We start from the raw sequence: 10,325 nt of genomic DNA on the forward strand, positions 1-10,325 counted from the left end.
CATGAAGAAGTATGGGCCGGGCGCGGTGGCTCAAGCCTGTAATCCCAGCACTTTGGGAGGCCGAGACGCGCGGATCACGAGGTCAGGAGATCGAGACCATCCTGGCGAACACGGTGAAACCCTGTCTCTACTAAAAAGTACAAAGAACTAGCCGGGCGAGGTGGCGGGCACCTGTAGTCCCAGCTACTCGGAGGCTGAGGCAGGAGAATGGCATAAACCCGGGAGGCGGAGCTTGCAGTGAGCTGAGAACCGGCCACTGCACTCCAGCCCGGCGACAGAGCGAGACTCCGTCTCAAAAAAAAAAAAAAAAAAAAAAGTATGTATATATGAAAGTTATTGGAGAGATCTAGATTACTTGTAGAGACAAGTAATTTTTCACTAACTGTGCCTTTGAAGCATGGATTTCAGTTTGAATATTCACATTGTGAAACTGATTACCACTTTATGCCATTTTTTTTAATGCTCTTCACTTTCGTCACCTTCACCAAGAGAACGAAGCATTTTGTTGCCCCGTCTCTTAATGGAGTCCAGGCCCAGGAAAATTGTCTTTAAGCAGCATGATAATATGTGAAAAGTCTATGTCTTTCCTAAGCATTTTTACTAGTATTTGAAGAAATGATACATGGGTGCATTACAGGGCAAAAGACATTACATTTTAAGCCAATAAAGTTAGATTAAGAAGCTTTCCAAAAGAGGTACAATCTGTATAAACCTAAACCTTAAGGGAATATTGACCTCTGCAGATCATGACCCTGGTAATGTTTCCTGAACAACAGAAGTGGACGGCCAGTGCAGCTTTATTTAATTCTAATAAAGCATAAAGAAGGAGAGGGGGAAAAACCCTATAATTCCACTGCCAGTTAATCATAATTTAAATAAAAGTTATAAATACATTAGAAAATCAATAAAATGATGTTAAATGAAACCAAGTTTTTGTTTATCCTTACAGGAAAAAAAATACACATATTTATTTTGAGAGTTAAAAAAAAAAAACAAAGGAATAGTGAAAAGAAATGTTCTTTGCTCACCCGACTCCCACCCATTTAAGCCTCGTTTTTGTCCCATGGCCTATAGCTCGGAAATATTCAATGCATAACCAAAGTATGTATGTAAATATATGTGTGTGCATGTAACCATCGCCTTTTGTACATAAATTATAACACACTGTTCTGCACTCTGTGTTTTTCCTTTAGTAATACATCTTAAAACTATATAGATACTTAGCGTCAGGCACGGTGGCTCATGCCTGTAATCCCAGCACTTTCGGAGGCCAAGGTAGGCAGATCACTTTGAGCTCGGGAGTTCGAGACCAACCTGGGCAACATGGCAAGACCCCATCTTACAAAAACAAAACAAAACAGCCTAGTGTGGTGGCTCACACCTATGGTTCCAGCTACTTGGGAGGCTGAGGTGGGAGGATTGCTTGAGCCCCAGAAGCAGAGGTTGCAGAGAACTGAGATCATGCCACAGCACTTCAGCTTGGGTGACAGTGCGAGACCCTGTCTCAAAAAAAAACAAAAGCTATATAGATACCTGCAGAGCCACCCCATTCATTTTTAAAGCTATATTGTACTCCATTGAATGGATATACCAAACTTTATTTAGCCAGTCTCCTATTGATGGACTTTTAGATTCTTGTCAATCTTCTACTACTATAAAGATGCTGGACCATTTTTGTAAGTTGGTTATTTCATACATGTGCAAGTGTATCTGCAGGATAAATTCCTAAAACACAACAGATTTTTTTTTTAAACACTGTTGAATCTAGTTTGTTATGAAAGCAGCAGCGGCCGGGCGCGGTGGCTCAAGCTTGTAATCCCAGCACTTTGGGAGGCCGAGACGGGCGGATCACAAGGTCAGGAGATCGAGACCATCCTGGCTAACACGGTGAAACCCCATCTCTACTAAAAATACAAAAACTAGCCGGGCGAGGTGGCGGGCGCCTGTAGTCCCAGCTACTCAGGAGGCTGAGGCAGGAGAATGGCGTAAACCCGGGAGGTGGAGCTTGCAGTGAGCTGAGATCTGGCCACTGCACTCCAGCCTGGGAGACAGAGCCAGACTCCGTCTGAAAAAAAAAAAAAAAAAAGAAAGCAGCAGCCTCTGGATTCGATATTATATGTACATTTAATATCATTTTAACTGTCCTTTCTAACCCCCCACTTTTTTTTTTAAACAATACCTTGATTAAACCAGCCATAATATTTCTCAAGAAACGTTGACCAGGGGAAAAATCTATTAGAAAGTACCTTTTTGGCATGTAAGCTTAAGAATTTGACTATGAAAAACAAAAAGCAACAAAAATAGGTTCCTAGTTGTCCCTGTGAAATTGGTATGAGAACTCATTATCTTTATGATCGTTATGGCTTTAAACAAAACTCAAAACAATAAACATATCTGTTTTGATTTCTGAATATTGATGGGTTCTTAGACAACCTAAAATGGTTATTGACTCATTAGAAACATATAAGCTTTTGGCCGGGCACGGTGGCTCAAGCCTGTAATCCCAGCACTTTGGGAGGCCGAGACGGGCAGATCACTAGGTCAGGAGATCGAGACCATCCTGGCTAACACGGTGAAACCCCATCTCTACCAAGAAATAAAGAAAACTAGCCGGGCGAGTGGCGGGCACCTATGGCCCCAGCTACTCGGGAGGCTGAGGCAGGAGAATGGCGTGAATCCGGGAGGCGGAGCTTGCAGTGAGCTGAGATCTGGCCACTGCACTCCAGGCTGGGCGACAGAGCGAGACTCCATCTCAGAAAAAAAAAAAAAAAACATATAAGCTTTCATTCTAGTAATGTCACCATTGGCATCACCCAGCACAATACAGTGAGAGTTCAATACACAATGTTGAATAAATGGGTCCTTGTCAATTTGCCCTCTAACTCTGCTGGGAATAGACATGTATTCTAAATCAAACTCATAGCCTGACCTGGGTAGCACAATTCAGTAAAGCACTTTTAAGCAGAATAGACATCTCTAAATCCGTCCAGTTTTCTCATGTCCTTACCACCATCACCCTGGTCCAAGCCATCATTATTTCTTCATAAAAGACGTCTGCAATAACAATGGGAAGGGGAGCTCAGTTTGGAGTCTATGCCTCCCCTCTCTCCCTAGTCCAATCCAGACTTGCACCAGAGTTACTGATTAGCGATGATATTTTGCTTCACATTTTTTGAAGAATAGACCAACTCATGGGCTTGGAAGTCAGACAAGCTTGGATTCCAGCTCTGACTCTTTTTAGGTGTCCTTAAACAACCTTTCTATGTTTTGATTCCCTCAGATACAAAATGGGGATATTAATAGTATCTCCTTTATAATGTTTTTATGAGGATTATTTAAATGGAAAGCACATGGTAAGGGCTCAATTTCCTTATTGGGTTTTTAGGGGATCAAAATACGCCACCCCAAAATATGCCACGTTAGCATAAGAAGTAGTTTGAGCTGAAGTTATTTCAGATTCAACAGATACAGAAGCAGCCCTCCCAGTGCCTCCCTTGTCTGACTAAAAGCAGAAACTTCTGAAAGTGAGGACTGCCATAAATCCTCTCTCGTAGGGAAGTTTCATGACCATGAAGAAGACAGAAAGTTGGCACTGACATGGACACAAGAAAACAAACCTTATTCCTTTAGTTTCCCCCATACACTTACCTTTCCACAGTTTACCACCCTTGAAAGCTTGAAGCCTTTTCCTTTGTCTTGTCACATCTAAGTGGGCTGGTTTTTTGTGAAGATGCTATATAAACTCAAATTCTAACCATTGTTTTTAGTTACTCATCACTGAGTTTCTCCCACATGTATGTGTACTACATGTGTTAGTAAATTCTGTTTTTCTTTTGTTAATCTGTCTTTTGTCAGTTAGATTTCCAGGGCCCAAGATGGAGGCTAGGACCTAGGCAGGTAGGGGGAAAATGTTATTTTTTCTCCCCATAGGTTTTTGGCTTTTCTTTTCCTTTTTTTTAAAAAAAAAAAAAAAAAACTTCTTAGCATCACTTCAAAGTCTATTCCAATGTGGCCTCAAGTGACACCTTCCAGCCCCGTCTTTGACTATTATTCTCTGTACCTTACATACCGTCCACGCTGGCCATGTTAAAGTACTTGGACAGTTAGTCATGTGCATGGCTCCATGCCTTTGTTTGGCTATTCTCTTTGCTTAGAATGCTCTTCTCTGCTTCTCTAGACTGCCTTACACATAGGTAGTCAATCTGTGCATATTGATTAAGGGGGGAAAAAATCCCAAGAACTTTTGTCCCACTGTCTTAAGACTAGTCCTCTACTAGTAGACCCTAAAATTAGGTTTTTGAGGATTCAAGTGCATGTGATTTACTAAGGCAGTGCTCCCAGGAGAAATCTCTAAGGAAGAAGAGCAGTATCAGGGAAAAGGAGGAAGCCAAGCAATGGTGAATCTAGCCAAGGATGGCTCCAGCCTGATGAAATCAGGGAACTTCTGTTCTGAGGCAAGGAGCCTAGGGCTTTTATTTCATGCTCCCAATCCTCCTAATCATGGAATGGGGGTGGATAATGTAATTCCCAGCCATTGCCTGCTCTCTATGCTGCCAGCAAAGCAGGCTGTAGCAGTACAGGCACAGTCCTCCAAAAAGAACCCCAGATGCTAGCTGTTAGAAGCAAAGGAAAGTCCAAGGGAACGGCAGCATGGGTGCTAAAAGGGATCTGGGCAGAAGCGTCAACATTATTCACCATTTCCACTGTTGGAGTGCAGAGAACAATACCCCAAACTGTGATGCTTTGTCATGCTGAACACTTCTGAATTGAAGGAACTTGGAAAGCCTTAGAACCTGCCTAGCCTTCTCTTATTTCTACCCCAAACTCCAAGCACAAGGAGAGGTTGTCTCTGGAATTTCCCTTGTCTGACTGAGGAAAACTTCTTTCAAAAGAAATGCAATTGTCTTAAGACCCCCTCCCTAGGAATCTCATCAAACAACTAGGCAAGTTTAACCACTGGAGAAAAGACTACACATCATCACCATGCTTGGACAGACTTTTTATTCATTTTTCTGAGAGCAGCTCCAAGAGATTACCTGGGAGACTTTATTTACATAATATAGGAACTTTCATTCACAGGGAAGTTCTGCCCCTCACTATCCCACCACCTCCCCTAGTGCTCAGAATGAAGTTTTGTTCCAGGCCAATGTCTGTTCTTTGGGCTCATTCAATTATCCTGAAAATCATTTACTATCCCTCAAAATTGCCTACATCCCCCATTCCCTCTCCCCTATGAAGAAGATTTTTAAACCTTAACCATCTGACCCTTCTTTGAGTTTCATATTTTGTATGGCTTCTGTACACACTTGCATGTTAATAAATTTGTATGCCTCTTTTTCCTGTTAATGTCTCTACTGTCAGTTCATTTCAGCAAACCTTCAGAAGGCAAATGGCAAACTTTCCCTCCACTCCTATGTCTACCCACTCAGTCTTACTCCTAATGAAGCCTAGATGAACTCTACCATTTTATACATAAAGGGAGATGGCACTGTTAGGGCTCAGAACACAATAGTCCAAAGTATGATGTCTTTGGCACGCTGAGTACTTTGAAATGAAAGAGACTGCAAGAACCACAGAAGCAAAGTCTCTCTCTGACCTTCTCTCATCCTCTTGTCTCCCATCCCTTTTCCTCCCCAAAAGCAGGCCTATATACTAGTATTTCTCTTCCCCAAGGTGAGTCATAGCAACTAAAACTCCTGTTCCCCAAAATAAGTAATAAAACCTAGAAAGACCACTTTCTCCCTTTCACTTGAAGAACCTCGTTCCATAGGGATTCTGCCCCATATCTTGGAGGATGAAATGCTTCCCACAGAGGCGTTTCAAGAATCTGAACAGACAGGCCTTGCTGGGTTTCTCCCCTCAGTTGATTACCATTAGATCATACCCTGTATACAATCACATTTCTACACAACTGTCTATTCTTCCTTGAACCTAAGTATAAAAACAGACAATTTTCCCTAGGTCTTGGGATTTTCATTCTGAAGCCTCCCGTATCACACCAAACTTTGATAAAATAAGTTTGTTATGCTTTTCTCTTGTTAATCTGTTTTTGTTATAGTGAAAGAGGAGGTAGAAAGAAACTAGCAGCCGGGCGCGGTGGCTCAAGCCTGTAATCCCAGCACTTTGGGAGGCTGAGATGGGCGGATCACGAGGTCAGGAGATCGAGACCATCCTGGCGAACACGGTGAAACCCCGTCTCTACTAAAAAAAATACAAAAACTAGCCGGGCGAGGTGGCGGGCGCCTGTAGTCCCAGCTACTCGGGAGGCTGAGGCAGGAGAATGGCGTGAACCCGGGAGGCGGAGCTTGCAGTGAGCTGAGATCCGGCCACTGCACTCCAGTCCGGGCGACAGAGCGAGACTCCGCCTCAAAAAAAAAAAAAAAAAAAAGAAACTAGCTAGGCAGACAGTTAGGGCAAAGAGTTCTCAGCAGAACTTCCCTTCTAACAAAAAGCAGCCCAAGAAATCACTTCTCTTTTAACAAAGAGCAGCCTGGAAGATCAGGCTGCAAAAATAGATAAGGAAGCAGCTATGACACAGAGGTGGAGTTTCCTGGGTAATCAGCAAGTTTCACATACATACAGTGGGTCCCAGTAAACACAATGGGCCTTAGTGAGCATATTCCTTTCCTTTTTTAGACATACTCATGGGGGGATGCCTGCAGCTGCACCAACGGAAAGGAGTACCTGGGGCCAGGCTTGTCTACCATGCAGGCTCCACCTCCCCTTTTTTAGCACATGCACAGTAGGAAAGAAATAAGCAAGGCAAAGAAGCTCAGGCCAAGAAGCCATCTGCATAATAAAAGGAAGGGGTGGGGGCTGCCAGAGATTCGTGCTCTATGCAGATGGCACACCTGGTTCTAACCTGTTTTTCACGCCCTAGGTAAATAAGATACCCCCTCCCCACTAACTCATTTATAAAAACCCTTGCATTTCCCTGCAGAATGGCAACCCTTTTGGGGACCCCACTCTGCAGCAGAGAGCTGTTTCTTTTGCCTATTAAACTTCTGCTCTAACCTCATCCTTGGTGTGATTGTGTCCTTGATTTCTTGGCTACGAGACCAAGAACTTCAGGTGGCACCCCAGGCAATGAGGCCATTTCAAGAGGGGTGTCAGCCACAACCCTTAGGATTACACCTGGGTTCTGCACATGATTTATGTCTGCGTGATTTTCTTCTCATGCTGCTTCTCTTACTTTGTGGCCCTGAGAATAAGCTTTCTTGTTTCACCATAGAGCTAAATTCATAGCACTACTTATTCTGGCTGGAAGTTACCTTGATAGTAATAATATTATCAGGCTTGAGCTGGGGCATTTCCAGAATAAACTTGCTCAGAGTTAATGCTCTCCTGTTCATTTATTTTTTCAATAGAGAGATTACTCTGTGCATGACACTGTGCTAATTCCAGGTACATTGATGAATTCTATCTTTATGGAACATACTATAAATAACATACATATGTTACAATAAGTTCTTTGCAGGAAATAGTACAATGTTAAGAAACGTACAGAGGTGAGAATCTACTTAGATTGGGATGGTTCTCTAAATCTTTCTGAGGCATTGATATTTAAGGCCAAGATCTGAAGAATAAGAAGGGAGAGGGGGAGTTCCTTCCTTACCTCACAAAGGGAATTATAAATGGAAAAGCCTTGAACCTGGAAAAAACTCCTCCTGTTTTAGGAAAGAAAAGGTCTGTTTAGGCCTAAAACAAACTGGGAGGAATTAAGGCAGGGAGGGTAAAGGGGCTCAAAAGGGAATGGAGAGGTAAGTAGGAGCCAATCCATGCTAGACCCTCACCTTAGCCTAATAGGCTAGATTTCTTTTTAACATGCAAAAGTAAGTCTAATGTACACATTTGAGTCTTTTATGTATCCTTTATAGCATATAATAAGAACTATAAAACAAAAATAGAAATAATTTTAAGATTCTAGTGGCTTTAGTATTGCCAATAATGTTGATTAGTGGACAACTTTGCTTATATGGAAAGAGACCTTATTACTCTCCTCCCTTCCTCCTATATTAGAATGCACATAAGTAGCATTTTTAAACACAGCAACCCACATGGAGAAGAAAAAAAGTATATGCAAATAAGGATATTAGTGATAATGTGGAAAGGACTAAATGAAATTACAATCCATAGAAGGATTTTAAAACTGGAAGAAACCTTTGAGATTATCCAGCAAAATATTTTTTTTTTAATTGAAGTAATGACAAGAATATTTAAGGTTTAAGGACTTTTTGTTTGTAAAAACAAAATGCCTTTCTCTAACATCCCCAAAAATAAAAATAGAGCTGGAGTAAGTGGAAAAACAAATTTAGAAGTGGATGCAAACCAGGAGCTTTTGCCTTGTCTCTGATCTAGCAGTAGGTCTTCTGGGGCAGAACTGAGCACTTGTAATTAGCACCTCACCACAGGAGAAATTTGTAATAACTATCAAGAAAGCCATTCAAGACCCAGAATAAATTCTGCATTTGCCATGCTCTTGCAACCATAAGAGATAATTAATCATATTTTAATGTATTTGTTGGAGTGATAATGTAGACCAGCTGCCTTTCAATTCAGCTATGAAATTCAAAATGAAAATTATCAGAATTATCTTGAACTTAGAGATGGGTTGAAAGTAAGATTAAAATGATTACATTGTACTTTCAAATGAAATTGTAACCTCATATCTTCCTTATTTCATTTGTGTTTAGTAGGAAAAATTGCTTTCTTATACCCTTCTAGGTTCTGTGGCTGGTCTAAGAATTAAACTAACATAGATTAATAGGAGAAAAATAATTACATATGGACACATAGGAGTCCCACAGAAATATGAAACTAAGCAGCCAGATGATTGAGACTTTCATATCATCCGGAGTTACAGAAAGGAATAGGGGTTTAGGGCTGCTCAGGGGTGGTGGAGGCAAATTGTGGGAAGGCTAGAGGAGGAAATGTATAGTGAATAAAGGTTGCCTGCCTTGTTATACAGATAAGAGTCTCTCAGGTGATAAAAGTTGTCATCAGGGATGGCTGTCTTCCTGGAACAAATACCTTGACTAATGAAAATTTCCTTTATAAAAGAGGAAATTTATACTTCATTTTAGGCAGTTGAGATAAAGAGTTAGTTCTCAATTTCTTCTTTAGCTCAAAATAATCAGCATGCCAAAGCAACATATTTTGGAGTGGCATGTTCTGAACCCCTTCATATGCATATATGTACACATTTGTTTTCAACCCAGATCAGGAAAATACAAACAATTATCTTGAAACCACACTGCTTTTAGGCAAGACAACATGAAAATAAAAATGAAAATGGTTTTTAAAAATTCTTCATCTGTACTGTTTGTTTTCTCTTATGGTTTTTTTTCATTGACAAAAAATGCATTTTGCATTTCAATTACTAAATCCTTGAGGATTAAGACAGATTTAAATGAAAGAGGGGCTTATGTAAATATACCACCTTTGAGTCAGAAATGAGAACAATTTTCTTTTCTGCTCAAATATCAGCACCCTGTTGAGAAGAAGATTCCCCAAAATGCTCAGGCAAGTGCTTAGAATGAAAACTCAGCCAGCACAGAGTGGAATGAAGAACTTGGAAAGCTTTATCTGGAAGGCTGTATTTCCCGGAGGGAAACTGCACCTTTGAACCTAATAGCTCCAGGGGAAGTACAATCAGCAACTAAGGTAGAAATGGACTTCATTGTTGTCCTTCAACACACAGAGTACATTTGAGTCTGATCACCAATTTATTATTAAGAATTTAATTGCCCAGGTGTTAAGCATTTTCTCTTTTTTTCCTGAATTAATTGACTGCAATTGTGAAATGATCAGTGATTATCCCCTATGTTCCTCCTTTAGATATGATAGCACCACACTGGAACAATTTCTTATTCAACACTCTTGGGCTCTAGGTGACAATTCTGCATGCCCTTGCTTCACTTCTTGAAGCATGGGTACTGTGGGCCTTTTAAAATGTGTTAACTTTTGATAGAAGGATAGAAGTGGGATAGTAATTTTTTTCTTTTCTTTTTTTTTTTTTTTTTGAGATGGAGTTTCGCACTTGTTGCCCAGGCTGGAGTGCAATGGTGCAATCTCGGCTCACCGCAACCTCTGCCTCCCAGGTTCAAGCAATTCTCCTGCCTCAGCCTCCTGAGTAGCTGGGATTACAGGCATGAGCCACCACGCCTGGCTAATTTAGTATTTTTAGTAGAGACGGGGTTTCTCCATATTGGTCAGGCTGGTCTCAAACTGCTGACCTCAGGTGATCCACCCACCTCACCCTCCCAAAGTGCTGGGATTACAGGTGTGAGCCACAGCACCCGGCCTGGATAATCATTTTTTGTTTT

This window comes from Trachypithecus francoisi, unplaced genomic scaffold (genome assembly GCF_009764315.1).
Source record: "Trachypithecus francoisi isolate TF-2019V2 unplaced genomic scaffold, Tfra_2.0 Lachesis_group17, whole genome shotgun sequence".
NCBI classification, from domain to species: Eukaryota; Metazoa; Chordata; class Mammalia; order Primates; family Cercopithecidae; genus Trachypithecus; species Trachypithecus francoisi.